Source organism: Melospiza melodia, chromosome 3, assembly GCF_035770615.1.
Source record: "Melospiza melodia melodia isolate bMelMel2 chromosome 3, bMelMel2.pri, whole genome shotgun sequence".
In the NCBI taxonomy this organism is placed as follows: domain Eukaryota; kingdom Metazoa; phylum Chordata; class Aves; order Passeriformes; family Passerellidae; genus Melospiza; species Melospiza melodia.
The window spans coordinates 67,182,853-67,203,018 of record NC_086196.1 but is presented as its reverse complement, the minus strand read 5'-3'; the positions used below and the strand labels follow the sequence as shown (position 1 = coordinate 67,203,018).

The window sequence follows — 20,166 nt, the reverse complement described above, 5'->3', positions numbered from 1 at the left end:
TATTTATTCAAGGCAGATTTGGAATGTTGAGACCTTGTGGCTGATAAATCAGTTTTGAGCTGCTCTTTAGCTACCCAGTTGCTGTGTTGATAACTGTGCTGGTAGTGTGTCTCCTGAGATCTGAGACAGATCATGCAGCAGCTGGCTGATGCACATTCTCATGTTTGTACTTGGAGAGAAAAGAAAGCCAATTCTGTTCTTCCTTTTCTTTTCTAGACCTTGCTATCACACAACCTGCACTATATCCATGGCTGGGACACAGGCAGAGGATGAGCAGTGTGAGCAGGAGCCAGGTGACAATGTTTTTCCACTCTCTGGGAGTGTCTGATTCTTCTTGAGGAAGAGCCTGTCTGAATCCATTGGATTCCTGCACAGCTCAGCCCGTGACAGACACAAAGTGCAATCACAGCCCTTGAAATTAATGAGCCCCTCAGGTACAGTGAAACAATTCCAGACATATACATGTGACATGGGAAAAGCCAGGTGCCAAAAATTTCTCTTTTGCCATAAAGGGTAAAAATATTCGTTCTAAAAGGTAAAATACAATGAGCTATATCTATATATGTTTATATATATTTTTATTCTGTCATACTTCTGTTCAGAATCTTTTAAGCACCTTCAGAAAAGGTTGGGTTCTTTTTTTAAGAAACTCCTCCTCTATTTAATAGGCTGCTAAAAAAACCAATTTCTTTTTTATGCATGTGAATGTAGCAGCATGCATGTAAATCCAGAGGCGTAATGGACCTTTAATATGACCCAGCTCAGCAGATGGTGACCAGCAGAAAGTTCTATCCAGCTTGTCTGGACACATTGGTGGCTCCCATGTTCCTCATGAGCTTGTGGGTAAGATGAGAGGGAAAATGAGGCACCACCTACCAAGCAGAGACTGAGTGGTGATGATACTGCACAGACAGGACAGGAGCAAAAAAAAGTGGGTGAAAAAAAGATGTTCAAAAGAAGTTTTGCAATGAGCAGTCAAGGAGGTAAACTCAATTTTAATGGCTGGTTTGGTTGAGCAGGGTTATATCCCATCCAAGAGACTCCATGGGACCCTCTTTCTGTCTTTCTTAACTCCCTGTCCCCTGAGAACACCTCAGGTCATGAAACATCTCCCACTCGGATGATAAAGTAGTTGAGCTGTTGGAGGCAGTGTGATGGTTCCCAGGGAGAAACCTGTGAGAGGACGCTCAGATTGGCTCAGGCCAGGAATTTGTCTGGTTTGAAACCTCACTTGTCATCAGAGCTAGCTCTGAGCACGGGAGGAAGGTGCAATATGTACTGCAGAAAATTGAAGGAGGGCAGGGCAATGAATCCAGCAATCCTTGTGGTTGTAGTGGATCCCATCATAGCAGACAGCCTCTATTCAGTCCTTCATTATAATTTATTATACTCTTCATATTATATGAAATATGCATGATATTTGATATAATTCATAATGTCATTTTATCATTATAACATTTGGTACTTTTCTTATCAGTTTAATGTTCAATTCTCTTTGAACTTAGAAATTCTGACACAATGAGGTTTATAATGTAACTGTGTGCATGCTTTATTGGGGAAGGATGGGAAGTATTCCTTTTACTGGTTTTTAAACTTAGAAATTCTCATTCTTTATAGAATTTAGAATTTCCATTAGATCTGAAACTGTGCCTGGTATTATCCCTGCTTTAATCTCCATCTAATGGCTACAAATGCAAAGAGCAAATGCAGAGTAAACAAATGAAGGAACATCACCATTTGTGACATCACCATTTAAAACATTCCTGAGGTGTTTATTTATCAAAGACATTTTGGAAACCGCATTTGAAAGGTTAAAAGAAAAAAAATCCCTATTTTTTTCTCCCAAAACCTTCTTTATATTTAGGTCCAGAGTAGTCTAATATTTTATGTCTGTAGAAAATAAGAGTTCACATTTCTAAACCTGAATGGTTCTATAAAGACCATGACACATTTTCATTTTTTAAAAAAAATGTAGTTAATCTAAAGCTTAAAATTGCCTACAATCTGTTGAACAGCTTTCAAGACAGATATATAAGCATAAGAAAGGATGGTCTCTGGAGAGCTAATCTTGCAGCAAGTAAAGCTTTGGGTTTTCAGCCAAATAGGATTGGAGGCCAGGTTTTCTATCAAGAGTGATTAAACTGTCTATATAAAGCTCAGATTAGGAACTAAAAAAAAAGTTGTATGTGAAAAGGCTTTAGTGAAAAACTAAAATCTCACAAATCTCTTTCATTAAAAACAGTGCTACTCATTTCAATGGAAGAATCCTCTCCTCTCCTCTCCTCTCCTCTCCTCTCCTCTCCTCTCCTCTCCTCTCCTCTCCTCTCCTCTCCTCTCCTCTCCTCTCCTCTCCTCTCCTCTCCTCTCCTCTCCTCTCCTCTCCTCTCCTCTCCTCTCCTCTCCTCTCCTCTCCTCTCCTCTCCTCTCCTCTCCTCTCCTCTCCTCTCCTCTCCTCTCCTCTCCTCTCCTCTCCTCTCCTCTCCTCTCCTCTCCTCTCCTCTCCTCTCCTCTCCTCTCCTCTCCTCTCCTCTCCTCTCCTCTCCTCTCCTCTCCTCTCCTCTCCTCTTTGTTATCCAGGAGTGAAAGAGAATAAAAATGTACTTTTAAATCTTGAGCAAACCCAGATTAGGACATTAATGACCCAGTGGAAAATTCTGAGGACATCTCACTTAGGTTGAGCAGCTTGAAATCTAACCTCTTACAGAGAGTGGAACAACTAACATGAGAACAGGGCAAAAAGACCAAAAAAATTGAGATAAAATCCTGTGGCAAGTCTAGTTTTGGTAAAGTTCTAAATGAGAGCTAAAAAGGTAAAGTGATTAAATGAATATTCATTCCCATATTCTTCCTCTATTTTGTGAATAACAATTGGTGTGGAATTTCATTCTATAAAACAGTACTCCAGTCAGGATTAAAGCAGTACTTTCCTGCCTCTCTCTGAATTGCTAAAAGCTTTACTGAAAATTGAGGTGTTCTAGTTTTTACAGTTTCACCCTATTGCTAATAGGAAGAGTGGCCAACATTAAAAAAAATAAAAATAAGAAATTATCAGAAATATGATCATATCTCTAGGAATGGTATGAAAGCTCCTTAATAAACTCAACAAAACAAAGCCATTTCATTCTCCTTAAATTATCACATATCAACCAAAACAACTTTGCAGACTCCACTTATAAAATAAATGTAATCAAAAAGGTTAGAAAGAAATATGTGAAGAAGATTAGGTAATAGAGTGTATCCCATCCAGCTTCAATGTAGAAGCTATCATTGTTTTCCACCCTTCATGTAAGTATTCCTAAAGCCTGGTAAAATCAATCAGTCAAGGAAATTTTTGTGTAAATGTATTAGTGGGAGCTGGGGGAGAGAAGTGGAAATACAAGTTATGCTGTCAGGATGGTGAGGCTGACTTGGACTAATGGGAATCAGAGAGAGCCTCCCCAGTGAACAAAAGCCATAGGAAGAGAAGAGACTCTGGCTCAGTTTAGGATGGAGGATGTTTGAGAGGCATATGGGGAGTGTAAGGATGGGGAATAGTTCAGAGTACTCTCTAGAAAGGTAAGCCCAGACCAAGAAATACAGCTGAACTGAAAGCTGTTATGTATTTTTAATGGTACTGGAGGAATCCATGTGTATGAAGTCAAAATATCTCCTCATTTGTAAGTCAAATGCTTACATGCTGCAGACTTGTCCCGTTATTCCTAGAGCACTCCAGTACACAGCCTGCTCACATTTCCTCTAATCCCATCACACAGCAATGCAAGGCTGCTTCTCCAAGTTTCCAAAAGATGGCAAATAAAGGAACAAATCTGACTGAGCTGAGCAGAGAGCCAGCCCAAAGTTTTCAGGTGCTGCTACCCCACACATAATGCATTAATGTCTTCTCCAAGAGGGATTTTTGATTGATCGAGGTGTCTTTACAAGACTGAGTTTTGGCTTACTTTATATTTAATATATTTTTTAATCAGAGCCCTCCAGATGCTACTGTGTTCTTCTCATTCAAAAATATCAACAACCATATGCTACAGAACCAAAGGCTTAATTGCAAAGCTGGAATTCAACTGAGTCAGGGGAGAGGAAAGGGAATTTCATTAGTAATCAGGCAAAGAAACACAGGCATGATGAATAAGTAATGAAGAAATATGCTCAGCATTCTCTCTATTGATCAAGTTTTCAATACTTCCAGGTCCTACAAATAGGGGAATGAAATTGGTGTCTAATGTACACGTATGCATTCAGCCCTTATGTCTTTAAATACCAGCCAGGAATTCTTACAGGAGAGGTGAAATTAGGGAAGAAAATAAAATATGAAAAAACACATATCACTACAGTTGGGTGATGCCTCAACATTGATTTTGGGAGGAACCATCACCTGTCCAAGAGTGGAATTGCAGTGGACCAGGTGATATCTGTGGATGGAAAAAACTGATGCATAAAGGTGAAAACGTATGAGACTGTTGTAAGAATTTGTGGTTGTTTATAATGATCATGTGGTTTTGATCAATGCAGAGAAAGTAGCAGGGTCTGTCTCCTGTTGCAGAGCATTGTTTGCCAGGGTCTGTGTTGTTGGTGAATTTCATACATTGCCACTTTAGAATTACCTGCTTTAAATCAAAATAAAACCTGGTTTCTGAATCTGCAGCAGCTTTCCTCCTGTTATTCTAGTAATGTATTTGGGTATACATTGAGAGGAAAAGTTACATGTATCCAGACTTATTATTTTTACAGGCAAGCATATAATACAAATAAAATAAAGTTTTAGCACCCCAAAATCCCATAATCATCATACTATCTAACAACAATTTAAAAAATTTCCAAAATTTGCCTTATTTCCACTAGAGGTCAGTCAATAGATGGTAAATTTTCATGCTGTAGAAATGCATATTTACAGCTTTACCCATATAATTTCTGCAAACCTGCTGAAAAAGACAATTACTGTATATGAAAAAATTATGCAAGAATAATGTTTTCAAGTATATGACAAATTCACCATCCATGTGGGTATTTAAAAGATATGTAAGTGTGGCACTTAGAGACATGGTTTAGTGGTGAACTTGGTGGTGCTGGGTTAACGCTTGGACTTGATGTTAAATCCCTTTTCTGACCTGAATGATTCCTATGATTCTACAAGTGCTATCAAACAGAAATCGTGCATGAAGAATTGCCTTTCCACAGTTGCAGCACAGTCTGGACAGGAAGACTGTGTTATTGTGGAGTGTTTTGTAAATTACAGAAACTGATTGGAAATCTCTGTAAGCCTTTTACGAAGCTGAAAATGCCGTAAAACCATGGCGTATTTTAAAAAAAAATCTCTCTTAACATAAACCTTGAAAGCCTCAAATGGCTTAAGCACGGCTCTCTGGTGTTAAAACTATTTGTCATTTCAAAAAAAGTTTGCCCCAGCTACATTTACTACTGCCCTTACTTGCTACCTCCAAATGTGGGGTGCTCTCCATGCTGATTATTATAGAGGTATGGCTGTTAAGTTGCTTTACCATGATTTTATTTATTACCTTTTCTGCAAGCAGCATATTCACTCCTTGCAATTTTTTCTGGATATTGAATTACCTTATTTTTAATATGATAGCACTATTTATTGATTTCTCTTGTCTCGGGACATCAATAATGAGGTCCTTACCCTCAGATGCTCTTTTTTGGCTCCAGCATACAGGTAGTGGGTTTTCAATTTAGAAAGCAATTTTATTGCCCAAACTCTTAGAAACTATTAAGTGGGACATTATCCATGCTGATTGCTATGTTTTGTTCTCAGTGAGTATTTACCTGATATTTGAATTTAAATGTTTCCATTATACTTGCAAAGATCTCTCATCTTCCACCAAGTGTCACCAATTATTATGATTTTAATCATGCTCAAATGCACCTTTTTTGCCACACTTCTGCTGCAACTGCATCAAGGCTGAGAAAAGAAATTTCACCTAAGGTTTCAGCACAACACTGTTCATGTGTGGACCAAGAACATCAAAAAGTGAGTAGCACTAAGCAATATATTAAGGTATTACATATATATCTATACGCCTTCATAGTTTTGCTTGTGACTCAAAAAGAGACATAAGCCCTACCTGGCATTACTCAGTTATAACACTAAAATATTTAACCATCCAGCTTCAGGAAAACTCAAGTGCTAATATTATCATTGAGGAATCATTATCTGCCCACTGCTTCAAATCATGTGATGCATGACTACAAAAACTTTTGCATTCTTACAGAACTTTAAAATAGTTTAATAAAATAACATTTAAATGCAGTCCCTGCTAGCCCCAAATTGCAGGTCACTGACTTCTTAAACAAGATTTGTGCAGTAGGAGTACCATTAGTACTGAGATTGTTCCACTGTAATTTGTCTTGACAACTAAATACAGGACAAAAATGCTCATTTCCTTGAAGCCCCTGGAGAAGCATTTTCAAAACTTCCTATTATTGCAAACACCACCTCTTTTATTGGGCCTCTCAGTACTAAGCTGAAATGTCATACACGGTTTTGAGCACAGGTCAGAGGATTTTTGAATTCAGCAGCAGCATCATCAAAACAAGTTATGTCTTTTGCCCTATTAACTATGCTTTTTCTGATACATGACATTTGAAAATTTATTTCTTGCTGTTTCAGCAAGGCAAGGATGATCTAGTAGTGCCCTTGAGTACCTTTAAAGTGCATTTCTTTAAATGTTTCACTGCCAGGATGTTATAAAAGAAATGTGCTTTGAGAAAAACTAGTTAAGTTGGGATCTGATATCTCAAAATGATGGGGTTTATTTGTTCTTGGAGCTTCAGTCCTTAAAATTTCCTACTTCAGTCTGACTCAAGATGACATCTTGATGGCATCTTGGTTAAAATGACAAAGTAAATATATCCATGTTCTTGTTCATTTACAGTACCTAAAGCTTTGGCAGTCATATTACTTTGTTCCTTTTTATGTGTCCTGCAGCAGACGATGTTCATGAACCTGGGAAATTGTGGTTTTGCCACATCCCTTTTGTGCTTTCACTGTGACAGACAGCTTTCCCTGAGAGGGAGCATGAGGGGTGGTGGGAGGACAGCAGAGCTGCACAAAGTGATGAACACACACAGAGAGCTGGTAAAAGAAGCCCATTTTGCTTGCATGTCAGAAGAGGTGGGATGTGCCCTAGGGAAGCAGATTTTTGGATGAAAGTTGCTGAACTTTTCCTCTGATGCTCAGAAGTGAGCACTTTGCATAATGGCTACTCTGGGAAATTCACCCTGGGGCTCTTCAGACAGCTGCTGACTCCAGCAAATGGAGAGGGATTTTTTTTTCCCCCTTGCCATGTGAGGCAAGTTTTCTCTAAATCAGGCTTTTCTGAAGATGCCTGACATGCTGTGCTCATCTCTTGGATGGATTTCCTGAGGAGGAATGGGTCATGACCTCCCTCACAATCCTGCTAGGGGCACTCACAGTGTCCTTGCAGTGGCAGGGAACAGCAGCTGCCTTGGCCCTGCTGAGGAGCACAGTGCCACAGCTGAGGGTGTTGGCATCCCAGCCCCCATTCATACCTGGGGTGTGCCCTCCTTCCAAGGAGAGTGCCTTAGGCTGTTCCCACTGGACTGCACAGGCAAAGCGAGCTCTTGTAAAGACCTCGTGGCTTTGTTCACTGCAAACATTTCCTGACAGCTCGTTAAGGTGCTTTATAGGGCACCAGTATTCACCAGTAGCAGTGATTCCAGACCCAGTTCCAATGATCCCAGCAGGGCTCTGCCCATTTAGGCAGTCTGTGAACTCATCATCTCCATGCAAATCCTACAAGGAGCAGGTAAGCTCCAGAAGGGTTAAATGTTTCTAGGAATAGTACCTTGCTGTGAATATTGAATGATCAAGCCCATTTTGGGTTTATAACACCTGAGAAGTTACGACTGTCTCTTTCTCTCAGCATGAATAACCCTTGAAGGCTCTTCATGTACTGATGAAAAAAGTGTTATGGAGACTTCAGACTTAAAAATCACATGGCTCCTATGACATAAGAGCAATTTTATCATTTTATGCCACGCCTGCTTCAGTCTTCACCATCTGTAGATCTTATCCAGCAAAAACTAATAAAGAAAATTCTATCAGTACCCTTGCTCATTTATAGCAACTGGTGTACAAACCCAAACTGCCATTTATGTGCTTTTATGTGAGGACATATTAAAAATCACCTTGGGCACATGGAGGACCAATATGTGTATGTACATATATATGTGTCTATGTGTGATGCTATAGCTTTATTGCTTAGTTACACAAGTTTTGGATTGGATCAAATAGATGAGTACAAAAGGGAAAAAAGTGATTGAAAGGAGAAGTGAGGATTCATAAGGAAAATCAATTAAATTATTTTGGAATGGGTATTAAGACTGGGAAGTGCATGCTTTTTGCATGGTAGTTTTACTCTTCAGTTCAAAATTCTCTGCTGAGCCCTGAAGGATGGTTGTAGACAGCACTGAGTGAGTCCAGCTGTTAGAATGCCAGGTAAAGCGAGGCTCTGGATACCATTTGTCATTGTATAGCTCAGAAAAAATTGATGTCAAGAAAATACTTTGACAACAGTATGTACAAGGGTGCAATACAAATAACAGAATACTTTAAAAGCTGATACAAGAAGACAGCTGCAAAATGCCATATGAAAAATCCACAGAGAAACAGAGAGATGGAACAGACAGGACATATGATACCTTGCTCTTGGCTGGGAATCCAAACCTTGTCTGCTCAGCCATAATCAACCTCAGTGTGATCTGGTCATGACTTCCCACGCACCCATAGGACAGAAATTAAGAAGTGCTGAGATTCTGGACAGCTTGAGCTGCTCAGATGTGTTTGGGGGGAAATACCAGAAGAGATAACATGATGTTGTGAAATATTGCTTACTTTAGGACCAATGTATTATATTTTCTCCCTGCCAAATCTATGACAATATTAGGGTGCTAAAAAACCCCACAAACACAAACTGAGGTCCAAGGATTTTGTCTCCCTTAGTCTTCCTGTGAGGCTGGAGTGGCTGGAGGATATTGTTTAATTAACAGCTCAGTCTCATAGTTAAGTTAACTCAGCAAGTAAAATACTCAAATGTGTGTCAGCTGAGCTGTGACAATTGTTCATTTGTGTGCTTGACAGGTAAAATACCAAGCAATGTTACTTAACTCATTACATCAAATTACTCCCAGTGTGCAGTGGGTTAGGAGTGCGCATCAGGAGGGTTTCACTGCTCTAAATTTAGATCTCTCTGTCAGAGAGCTGTGTCTGAGCTGGTTGTCTAAATTCACACTAAAGTCAGTGGAAAGGAGCAGGTGCATCTGCAGTGCCCTTGGTCTTCTCTTGGGGTACCTGTTCCAAACTCTGTGTGAGTCCAGCTGCACTGAGACTAAACAGCATCTTCATGATGAGCTCAGGTGTTACTCTCTGAGGTTAAGTGACACTAATGTTTGGAGAGCTACCACTTCTCAGTTGATGGGGGATCATCAATTTGAGCAGGAAGATACACCAACTCATCTGGTGTAACCTTTCACTCCTCATAGCAAAAATAAATTCAGATTTTAGTGAATATCAGTAAGAAAAATCTTAATCTAGATATTTTCAGGCTTAAGGGGGGGGGGGTTTCTAATTTCCTAAAATCTCTAACTATACAGGAAGGTCACAGAGAAACTGGCCAAAGCTTACCTGCCATATTCACTAGAGCTCTTTGCTTTTAGGTGCATAGCAATTCCTCCCTTCTAATCTCATTACTTCTAATCCTGTCTATACTGGATGTTTTTTCATTTTGCAGTACAAATGGACTGCTCCAGCAATTCAGGGGGAATGTGAACTCAAGCAGCACTAAAGGAAAAGTACAGCTCCTCATCCGGTATGATGACTCAATATTTTCAACAATTTACTGTCAGAGAAGCATTTACTGTGGTTTTACTTCAGTCTTCCTGAAAGCATGTAAGCCTTCATCCTCTCATGTGGTTTGGCAATTTTGTTCTTGCAGTAAAATTGAAAAATGGCAAGAGATTTGGCTTTATTATCCTATCCCAATCATTTCTGCCCAAGAATGTTTCCTATAGGATATGAGGAACCCTTTCACCAACACCTCATCTCCTCTGCTTTGGGGGTTGGGAGTTGCTGGGAAACTTTGGAAGAAAGAGTTTCCCTGAGCTCTATTTCATGGGTATTTAAAAAGGTGTCCAAGCATACTGACAATAAAATCTAGGGCAACCTGCAGGGTTATATGTGATGAGCTGTGTGCTCTCAGATGGACCAGCTAAATCTGCCTTCAGTAATGTCATTCCATTTACCTAATCTAGCTCAGTCTCTGCCTCATTGCCTTCTGGTGATTCACATCAGCATTACAAATAACTTTTGCTGCAAAGTGGGTTAAGGCAGCTGCCACTTTGTTCCTGTCCCCTGTTAGGCTTTCCAGTCCAGTCATAGATCCTACCTTGTGCTGGCAAGAGATGGAGTAATTAAAAACCCCATGATGTGCTCAAGGGATCCTTTTTTCCACATGTATCTCTCTTGCAGTGTAGCTGTTGAAGCCCTTGCTCCAGCTCAGCAGATAAGAGGAAGGAGGAGGAGGACACAGCTGCTGAACATTCGGGTGCAGCCTCAGGACAAAGATGACAAAATTGTTTTGTTTTCTCCTCTAACAGTCAACAAACACTAGTGGTTGTGGGGGAGAGAACAAGTCATCCTTATTCCTAATAAAAATGAAGTTTAAATTCAGGATCGTGATGCTGACAAATTACAACAGGTTTAATGAAAACAGACTTCATGAGAACGCAATATTTGACTTTCTAAAACTCTCCATTTTCTCTCAGTGCAATGCTTTTAGGACTTGTCTTTTACAACCTTTGCCCTACTGCCTTCATTTAGGGTACCTATTAGCTAATTAATCATAAGAAAGCTACATGTAAGGTCAGTCCCATGTGGACTCAGATTCAATCAGAGAAACCCTGGTGTCTGCCTTGCAGCACATTTTCCTCAGATACCTGTCACACTTCTGGAGAGTTTGGCTGCACTTTGGCCTTGAAGCAGAACCATGAATGATCCCAGTTTAGTTTCCTCCTCTCAGGACATGCTGTGGCTTTTCTAGCAACCTCCTGTTGTGCTCAGCCAGACAAAAGCTGAAGCTTATTCTGAAGGGTATAAGATTGAAGTCTTGGACTTCAGCAGTGTCAAAACCTGGCTCCAGATTAGTCCCAGATTAGGCAGTCTTGTGAATTTATATGACACACCTCCTGTATCCCAAATGTGTTTTGTAAATTGTGAGTAAATACAGTTCAGGTCTTTGGGAAGAGTTCATCAAATTCCAAAACATTAGTAGAACTTGATTTACTTGTGAAGTTCTCAGGGAATACACTGGGGTGTGTTCAGAAGGATTGGCACTCAAGATTTCACTGCCTGCTTCTGTAGACACAGGGAAAAAAACATCAATTCCACTAGATATTAGTGTGAGTTGCTTAGGGCTTAGTCTGTGTTCCTTCACCCTCTCTGTATGTCTGCTGTGAGGTCAGGCAGGCATGCTGGCATTTGCTGCTCTTTTCTTTATTTTATTCTTTTCTTGCAGAGAAATTTCCCCTCTCCTCTCTGTTATGGCAGATGGTGGATGATGTCTGATCCTTGGTGGGTACCAATTGCTTTGCAAGTATTGATGTGCCCTGTCAGGATCAGCACTGGCTTGCTCAAATATTATTCTCTCTTGTTTTATACATCCCATCATGCTGCTTTTCAATGCAAAAGACTACAAATTTTGTGGAATATAGCATAAAATATGCATGGTTTGAGACCCAGGCTGACTTCTTCCTCTGAACTGAGGGTTTGAGGAGCAAACAGCTTCTGACAGTTTTGCAGCTCTTCCTTTTTCTGAGAGATGGAGTTTTTCTGCTTTTCCACTTAGAGTAAAACAGAAGTAATAATTCCTTAATTAGTTCCATCATTTAACACGAGATGTTCATTGATTGTAAATGTAAGAGAGCTTGTTTGCATTTTAGTAGAAATAGTAGATTTATCATTATATTATTATTTATTATTACTTATTTATTATTATTTATCATTATATCATTAGAAGTAGAAATATCATATTATGGAGTATTTACCAGCCATGTTGGCTTTTTACAGTTTCATTACAGAAATACAGGGTACTTTGATGGTTAAAAAAATGGAGAGCAAGGAGAAGGTATTCAATAGGAGGTTGCTTCCTGTTTTTTCAGTTGTTGCTTTCCTACAGAAATAATTCTTACAGTATTGGGCTCTAGCCTTAATTGATTTTTAGAGAGATTTGTTAGCATTACACTTTGGCTCTGCAGATAAGACTTTTGGAAAGTGTAGGTTGTGAGTGTAAGAAAAGTCTAAGGTGGCTGTGCTAAGCCTGTTTCCATGCTGTCTGAGAGGGCGTTATGTGAGAGGCTGGCCTCAAATATTTGTGCTAGCACAGATGATTGACTTTAAACCCCAGCACCTGTGATCTCTGCAGTGTTCAATCTATTTGTGCAGCTGTTCCTGTGAGACAGTTACATGCAGTAATTGATTAGTTCAGCGGTCCTGCTACGGCACTGTGGCGTTATGAAAGCTGGAGAATTAAATGAGATTTCAGCAGCACACTTCCCCTCATTCTGCATGACACTTCTCAGGTACTAGTATTTTGCTGTAGGAGCCCTGCTTTTCCAAAATGGTTAGAACACCTAAAAATACTGATTTTAAGAGCTAAAAGGATCTGTTTTCATCACTTCCTTTACTGAAGTCAAACACTCTTTCTATTTCATTTGATGAAGAACTGACAAAGATAATACTCTTAAAAAGAGGATTAGGAGGCAGAGAGCATGGAGTGAATTGAGTGCAGAACAAGCTGCCAAGATACCTTGTCTGTATTCCTTGTCTGAAGGGAAAACCTAATGTTTGAAATTAAAAAGAATTAATAGAATTTAACTATATTCACAGAATTAATACAATGTTATTATTTCCAAAGTAGTGTTATGGTTCAAAATAAAAGGTCTTAATTAATCTTTTCCCATGTCGCATAACTATAAGAGAACAGCCCTTTAATTCATCCACATGTAGAATAAGAGCAATCTCTCCCACAATACCTGGCTTAAAACAACATTGTCATATAGTCTGTTGAGATTGAAAGGGAAAAAAATACAGTTCATGACCATTCTCATTCTGCTGTGCACAGTTAAGTTATTTTCAGATTAACATTTTTATAGCAGTATCTCAGCAAGTGATAATCAAGCTGTGTAAAAAGCACCACATGAATTACAGATTCTATGCATATAAAGAATTGTATTTACTGTGCTTCTGTGAAGCTAAAACACACTGAGAGATGGATTTTAAGTTGGAATGTGCTCCATAGTTCATGTTCTGCAGAGTAAGAGTTGATTTAGGACTAAAACAGTTTTACACATAAGTCCCATGGGTTCTGACAGGGTACACTTCACAAATGTAAGCAGAAATGAGCCTTATTCTTTCAAAATGTTTCTATCCATCTACTTTTGATGTTTTTAATACATGCATGGGTTATTTCTCTGTGGCAACAGTTAATTGCAGATACAAATCTTATGGTTTGTGTAAGTCACTGGGTCATAGTCCTGCAAAACACTGGATGTTAGGTGTGCAGTGCAGAGGTAGGTTGTGAATCCAGATGTTTTGTTACATCAGTTATTTACAAAGTCAGAGTCTTCATAATTTGTATTTGTGGTAAGAACACATGCCTAGATAAGAGATTGGCCAAATGATGTTTAGGAGAATCTTGATTTAGATGAGTAAAATTTAACGTGTAGGTGTAGATGCAAAACAAGGTCAGTGGAGTGAGAGACTGAGGTTGTTTTGTAAATCTGGGTTTAGGTACTGACAGACTGAAACTCAAGTGCTCACAATTTAAATGGGACAAAAAGGAAAAAAACACGAGCACTTATCACTGTGAAAAAATAATTAAAAATTAGTATAAGAGAAAGAAAGAAAAAGTGTAATGGCTTTAGATTTTGAAAGCATTTTCACTTTACTGAATGGAGATCAGACATATATGTTGCTAAAATCCAGCATGCAGTAATACAACTGTGGCAGCAGTGTGATGACAACATTCTCCTGTCATGTGTGAGATATGAAACAAAGCCTGCTCACAAAGGTGTGAGGAAACATCCAAAACTTACCCAAGCTCTGTCATAATCATGGATCACAGCCTTTTGCCAGTCATGCTGTTGTAAATCAACACAATGCATTCTGGCATGATTTACAGCTATTCTGGGTTTATTAATGAGTGTAACGGTTTTACAGAAATAATTGCTTGGTTTAGGAATAGGCTGGAGTTAAGCTACATGCTCTTATGTAGGTCTCTAAAGTGACAAAGGGTAGTCCAGGAAGGCATGGAAGATGAGGCCAAATTAAAAGTTTTTGCATTCATTCTTGTCTTTCAGTAAAGCAAAAATATCTCTTGAATTGTATGGTTGAGAAATTCCTGTTAGTTTGTTACATGTATTCTTTCTGATGTAAATCACGCAAAATTCCTTAATGCAAAATAAGAACAGGATGTTCTAAAACCCAACAAAGAGAAGTAAATTTCAACAGCATTTTTAATTTAAGTTGCTTTTGATACTACAAGAAAATGTCTTATGACCAGTCCTGAATTTAAGGATAATTCATTAATCTTTTGAATATCAAATTACAAAATTACTAAAAAGCAATTCTCACTCTCTTTTTTTCTGGGTCAGATTGCACTTTGGTCCCATTGCAAAGGTTTATCTCTATTTTAGGACTATAAAGTTATAAAGGGGAACTGTATCCCCCCTCCCACCCTTATTTATTTATTTAAAGTGAAAAGTAGAATTCTCATAAAATTTTATGGATGATGACCTTAGGTCTTCAAGTCTTGGACTACATTGAAGGTCCTCATAGAGTTCTGAGCTGGCGGGAATTATGATCGATATCTGGGACTGCCTTTGAAAACAATAGGTGAAAATCTATAAGAAAAATATGGATGTATTGAAAACTGTGAGGAAAATGCCCTCAAAACATGAGACACGGAGTTTGACAAACAGAGAGCTGGAATATATTTTTTTGCACTTTTGCCTTCTTGCTCTGAGGTCACATTGAAGTGTTGTTTAGCAAATATTTACTGGACATATTATCGAAAACCTCAAGTTTAATTTTCATAACCTTCATAGGCATTCCTGTAGAACTTTGCTGTCCTTGTGACTAATTTGGAAGTAGCCTTAAACTCCAGTCTAGCCTCTAACCTTTTCCTGCTGTGAAACAAGACAATTATTCTTTGTTTCACTCTTTACAACCTTGGAGAATAGTTAACCTCTATACCACTTTTAAACAATTTTGGGATACATGAGAACTGCTGTGACTGCTAACCACCTTTCCACCCTTTATGTACTTACAAATTGATCATTTAATATTTGCTCTGGCATCTTCCAGGGTGTGAAGCAAGCTGATATATGATTCCCTGGGCTCTTTCTATGCTAAGCAAAGCACAGTGCTTGCCTTCCACCAGCTCTCTGTGACTTCTCAAGGGTAATGATTCAGAGATTTCTTTGGCTTTAGGGTACATTTGAGCATGCCCCATTGGCTTTAACAGAGTCAAATTATCCATTCTCTGCTGTGCCCTTTAACTGTTCTGCCCTGTTCTGTACCTACCTGCTAATATTAATTGTGTTAAGTGCCTGTCCTTTTGCATTAGCATGCACAAAACTGGGGACAATTCAGCCTTGTCTTTGCCATCCCTTAATGTGCTCACTGCCTGCTCCCTCAGGGTGGCAGGTCCTCAGGCTGCTGAAGGGATTCCTCTCCCTGCAGCATTCCATGGCTTCTGCTCTCCTTGCAAAACCCACCAGGATTGCCTGCCCTGGCATGGAGTCCTGTTGCTTACAAAGTGTTTCATCCAAAGTGAAGCATTCTGCCTTGAGGATCTCAGGCATTCCCTGCCTATTTGTCAGCACTGAATGAAAAAATGCCCACCTAATTGTTTCTTGGAACTTCAAATACATAAACAAATTAATAAATCTGAGGACATCTGTGTCCTGCTGTGTTACATTTCCTGCGGCTCTCGAGTCAGCCATAGCCTTTATTACCAAGTTTGTTAAGGAAACCTGCCCTTGATTGCTCTGTTGCCTGTTAGAAAAGTCACAACAAATTTTGAAAAAGTGAAGTTAGATTTATGTCCTCTCAGTTTCAACATTTTGAATAGACTGCCTTGAAGTTAATGTAAAGATGAATGCAGGATTCTCTCCTAGAAGAGAAATTAAATTTTGAAACAAGTTGTCTTCAAAAGGCAGAGCTTTCAGAAAGATATTGCAAAACCCAGATGGTTTGCTCATTACAGAAATCAACAACCCACTAAGACAATGTAAGTAAATTCCCTGATTTCAGACAGATAAAGCAGAAGCAACCAGCTTGTTCAAATAGTGATCATAATGATTTTTCAGATACTGTAAAAATGTTTGGAATTTTTTTCCACTTCTGTGGAGAAGTGATAAAATGGGATCTATTTAAATTCTGAAGCTGGTATTCTGAAAGAAACATCTTTAAGAAGGGATGTGCAATCAAAGTCAAAGCTGCATTTAATAATGTATTCTAGTGCTAGTCACGATAGATTTCAGTCACTGTTTTCTGAAGCTTTGAGAAATTTTCTTGTGCCTTTGACAGCTGGTTTTCTTCTTTCCTATCAGAAACAGCCTTGGTCCACCTGTTAGACTATTGGTTCAGCTTCAGATCAAATACAGAAATTCTCTAAGCCACAGTAGCTTCTTGTTCACTTTCAATTATATTTATGTCAGGAGATACCAAAACACACATTGAGTATTTAGAATGATGGAGGGTGAACAGAATGTAAAAAAGAAATTCAAACCATAGGCCTCAGTGGGTGCAGGTGCTGGGCAAATTCATGTGTTACTACCTTTTGTTACTGCTGAACTGTGATTGTGTGGCAGACAGGAATATAGTAAAAAAATGGATGAGAAGATAGGAAAAACCTGCCACTCATCTCCTCCAATCCTTTAAGAGACTGGTGAGCCCCTGTGTGCCTCACAGGTGTTCCTTCCCTCTTCCACTTCTCTCAAACCTGTACCTTAGCAGTCATGATTTGTGGGCTCTTTGTGTGCATAGCAATTGATCATCTTGGATCATCTCCTGACTCCCTCATTTGTCTTTCAGGCACTCAAGTAAATTAATTTAACTTAAAATTAATATCTTTCCAAAAGAAAATGTTTTGCAAATACTCATAGCCTTTGTGGGACTTATCTGAAGTATTAGTCTAAATGATGGCATTTTATTATCTTTTCATAATATTTTACTGCTTGTGAAATAAAAATCAGTTTAAATGTAGTTTAGTATTGTCTGCCCAGTGATAATGAATATCTCTGAAATAAATCCAAATACATTAGCAGCCTGTTCAATAGACTTCATACTCCCAACTGGAAATCTTATTAATTTCCCTGTGTTGGAATATTTCACATTCTCCTTTGTACATTATGCAGATAGAAGTGTCAACACTATGATATCTATCAGAGGAATACAAGAGATGCTGATTAAGCCAAAGTGTGTAGATTTCACCTATAATTAATGCATGCTTCTTCAGCACGTGTTTTCCTGATTTGAGGCAAAATTTAAGGCATTACAATCAACAGTCGTGCAGAAAGGCTTTTATTTCTTTTCTCTTTATACAGATTTAAATTGTTTATAAACCAACAGCACACAGGTGCCTTGATATGAAAAGCTTATACATAGATATTTTGCATTTAAAAAATGGCACATGAACAGGTACAGTAAAAATGTAATTAACCACCTGGCCAAATAGAAGGAACAAAATTTCATGTGTTATTCTGGCCAGGCTGTGATCAGCAGCACCTCAGACCAGGTTAGGAAACCACCAAGATGGTTCCATCCAGGGCAAAGAGCTGCCCACCACCTTGCTGACAGTGCCCAGGGGGCTCCCAGCCTGGGAATTGTGGCCACAGTTCTCTTCACAGAGGGCAGCAGGCACAACTTTTCCTGGAAAAATCCTGGGGAAGGCTGTGAGAGAAGTCAGAGAAAGAGAAAAACAATTCTTATCTCTACTTGTTGTGTCTGTCGTTTGGCACATGTGGAATGTGTTATGGGGATTGTTTACTAAAGGGGGATTTCTTAATTGGACAGTGGTGATGGTGTTTGGATTGATTGATTGACCAATTGGGTGAAAGCTGTGTTGTGACTGCCTGAAAGGGTCATGGGTTTTTCTTTAGTTTAGTATTAGTGTAGAGAATAATATAATATAGTATAGCTTAATAAAGCATTTGTTCAGCCTTCTGCAGTCATGGAGTCAAGGATGTTATTCCCCAGCTGGGTGTTGCCTGATACAATAAGGAGAGGCATGGGGACATATTGGTTCCATTTGGTTCTCCAAGTTACTTCCAGCTCTCTGGTAACTGTGGAAAACGATCCATGCACCTTCTGAGGATGCTTTTATGGCAGAAAAGAAAGAGAATGCTGATGAACTGCTGATGACCATGTCCTTAGGATATATTTTCCACACTTTACAGAAGCAGAATACTTCAATAAAAACTGCAGGACAGAAACCTCTGCATCTGACCTTCTGAATTCAAGCAGCCTTTCACATTCCAGGAAGACTGAAAGAGCTGTCATGGTCTCTGAAATCTCCTCTTCTACGAGTTCAAGCCATGCAGTTGACCAGCACCCAGGAATACTTGATTTAGCTTATTTTCAGCTCAAAAGCAGGAAGAGAGAGATGTTTTTGTCTAGTAGGATGGGAAAGCCTTCAGTAACTGTGCTTCTCCTCCTAAAATAGCACTCGCTTTTTGAACGGGGGAGGACAAAGGGATGCCAAGTAGTCCCAAAATGCCATCCATTCCTAGAAATGTTTCAGTGCAGATGGTGCTGTGAAAACTGAACTATTCCAGGGATTCTAAGTGGCAGATGGAAGTACCCAAGCCTGTGTGAGCAGACAGCTTCCTCCTCTCTATTCTGGCTGGGCACAAAGCATACTGATGGCCCAAGTGATCACAAAAGAGAAGCTGTGCCCAATTACCAGATCCTTGAGTTCAGTACATCCTGCTCTGTCACCTTATCCACATAAATTAAAGGAACTCCATTAAAAAGTGTTATGACAACTTTGAGATGGTAACTGGCTATGTGAAGAAAGAGGCCCTGGAATTCTCTCTGGATCTTACTAAACAAGGTAAATATATTTCTCTACTGTATTTATATTATTCATACTACAGCAGTTAAAGATGCCATCAGCTTTCTTAAGTCAGTAAAAAGGGGACTGCAGACAAATCTATCTTTTTATTTAAGTGCATTCTGATGTAATTTCTTGGTCAGTAACTTTTGTGCTCTCTCAGCTCCTGCAGAGACAAACTCTTAAATCTTTAACAGAGTCCTCAGAATTGTGCTGACACTACATGCATTTCTCTTGCATTATGTAGTGGGACTTTTAACACATGGGGTAGTCAGTGCTCAGGTGAAGTGTCACCAGCTTTTTATAAATTAGTTTCTAAGCCAGTTTGGATACAGTGTGGGAGCTGTCTCTCTATCACAATCAGTTTAGAGATATATTTTTCTTTTTGCTAACAGATCAAAGAAAATATAGCTCCTAATAAGGAGATATGATTTTTTCTACTTTTCAAAACTGTCCCAGTGGTCCATATGCAAGAAATTTGCCATTGCATTCATAGGTAAAGAAGGACAGACACTGAAGATCCCTCACACCCATCTGAACACTGAACAATAGAAAATAATTTTAATAAAATAAACTTGCAGGAAACACTGAGGTTCAAGTAAAAGATAAAGATGTAGTTCTAAGGTGTGGAGGCAAACACGGGAGAGCCCCTAGAGGCAACAACATGCAATCCTCTGGCTCTCTCTCAAGGAAAGCATTCCTAAATGTTTATCTCTGTTTATGTTTCCATCACTGACTTAGGAGATTGTGGACAGCATACTTTGTCTGCTCTTGCTCTGCAGCTCAGAGATAGTACTTGTGTCTCTTCATCAAGGGCTGACAATCCCAAGGGAGAAGAGGCTGTAGCTAAATCACCTCTTTATGCCCTCTCCTCCATGCTTGTCACATAACTTACATCCAGGTTTTATGAAGATCTTCTCTTTTAGCTCTTGAAGGGTGCTAGGGAAGGTTATCAGGCAATAAAAATGTTTGCCTCAACTGTTATTTGTTCTGCACAAGGCATTTTCAGCTGAAAACA

General features: G+C 39.2%; 1 long non-coding RNA gene across 1 annotated transcript; it reads left to right on the top strand.

Annotated features, from left to right (window-relative positions):
* Nucleotides 1-265: 265 nt before the first annotated feature.
* On the top strand, nt 266-18,804 carry LOC134416777 (uncharacterized). Its single transcript, XR_010027387.1, has 3 exons — nt 266-434; nt 9,765-9,842; nt 18,493-18,804. It is a non-coding gene; the product is annotated as an uncharacterized LOC134416777 (long non-coding RNA).
* Nucleotides 18,805-20,166: the final 1,362 nt, after the last annotated feature.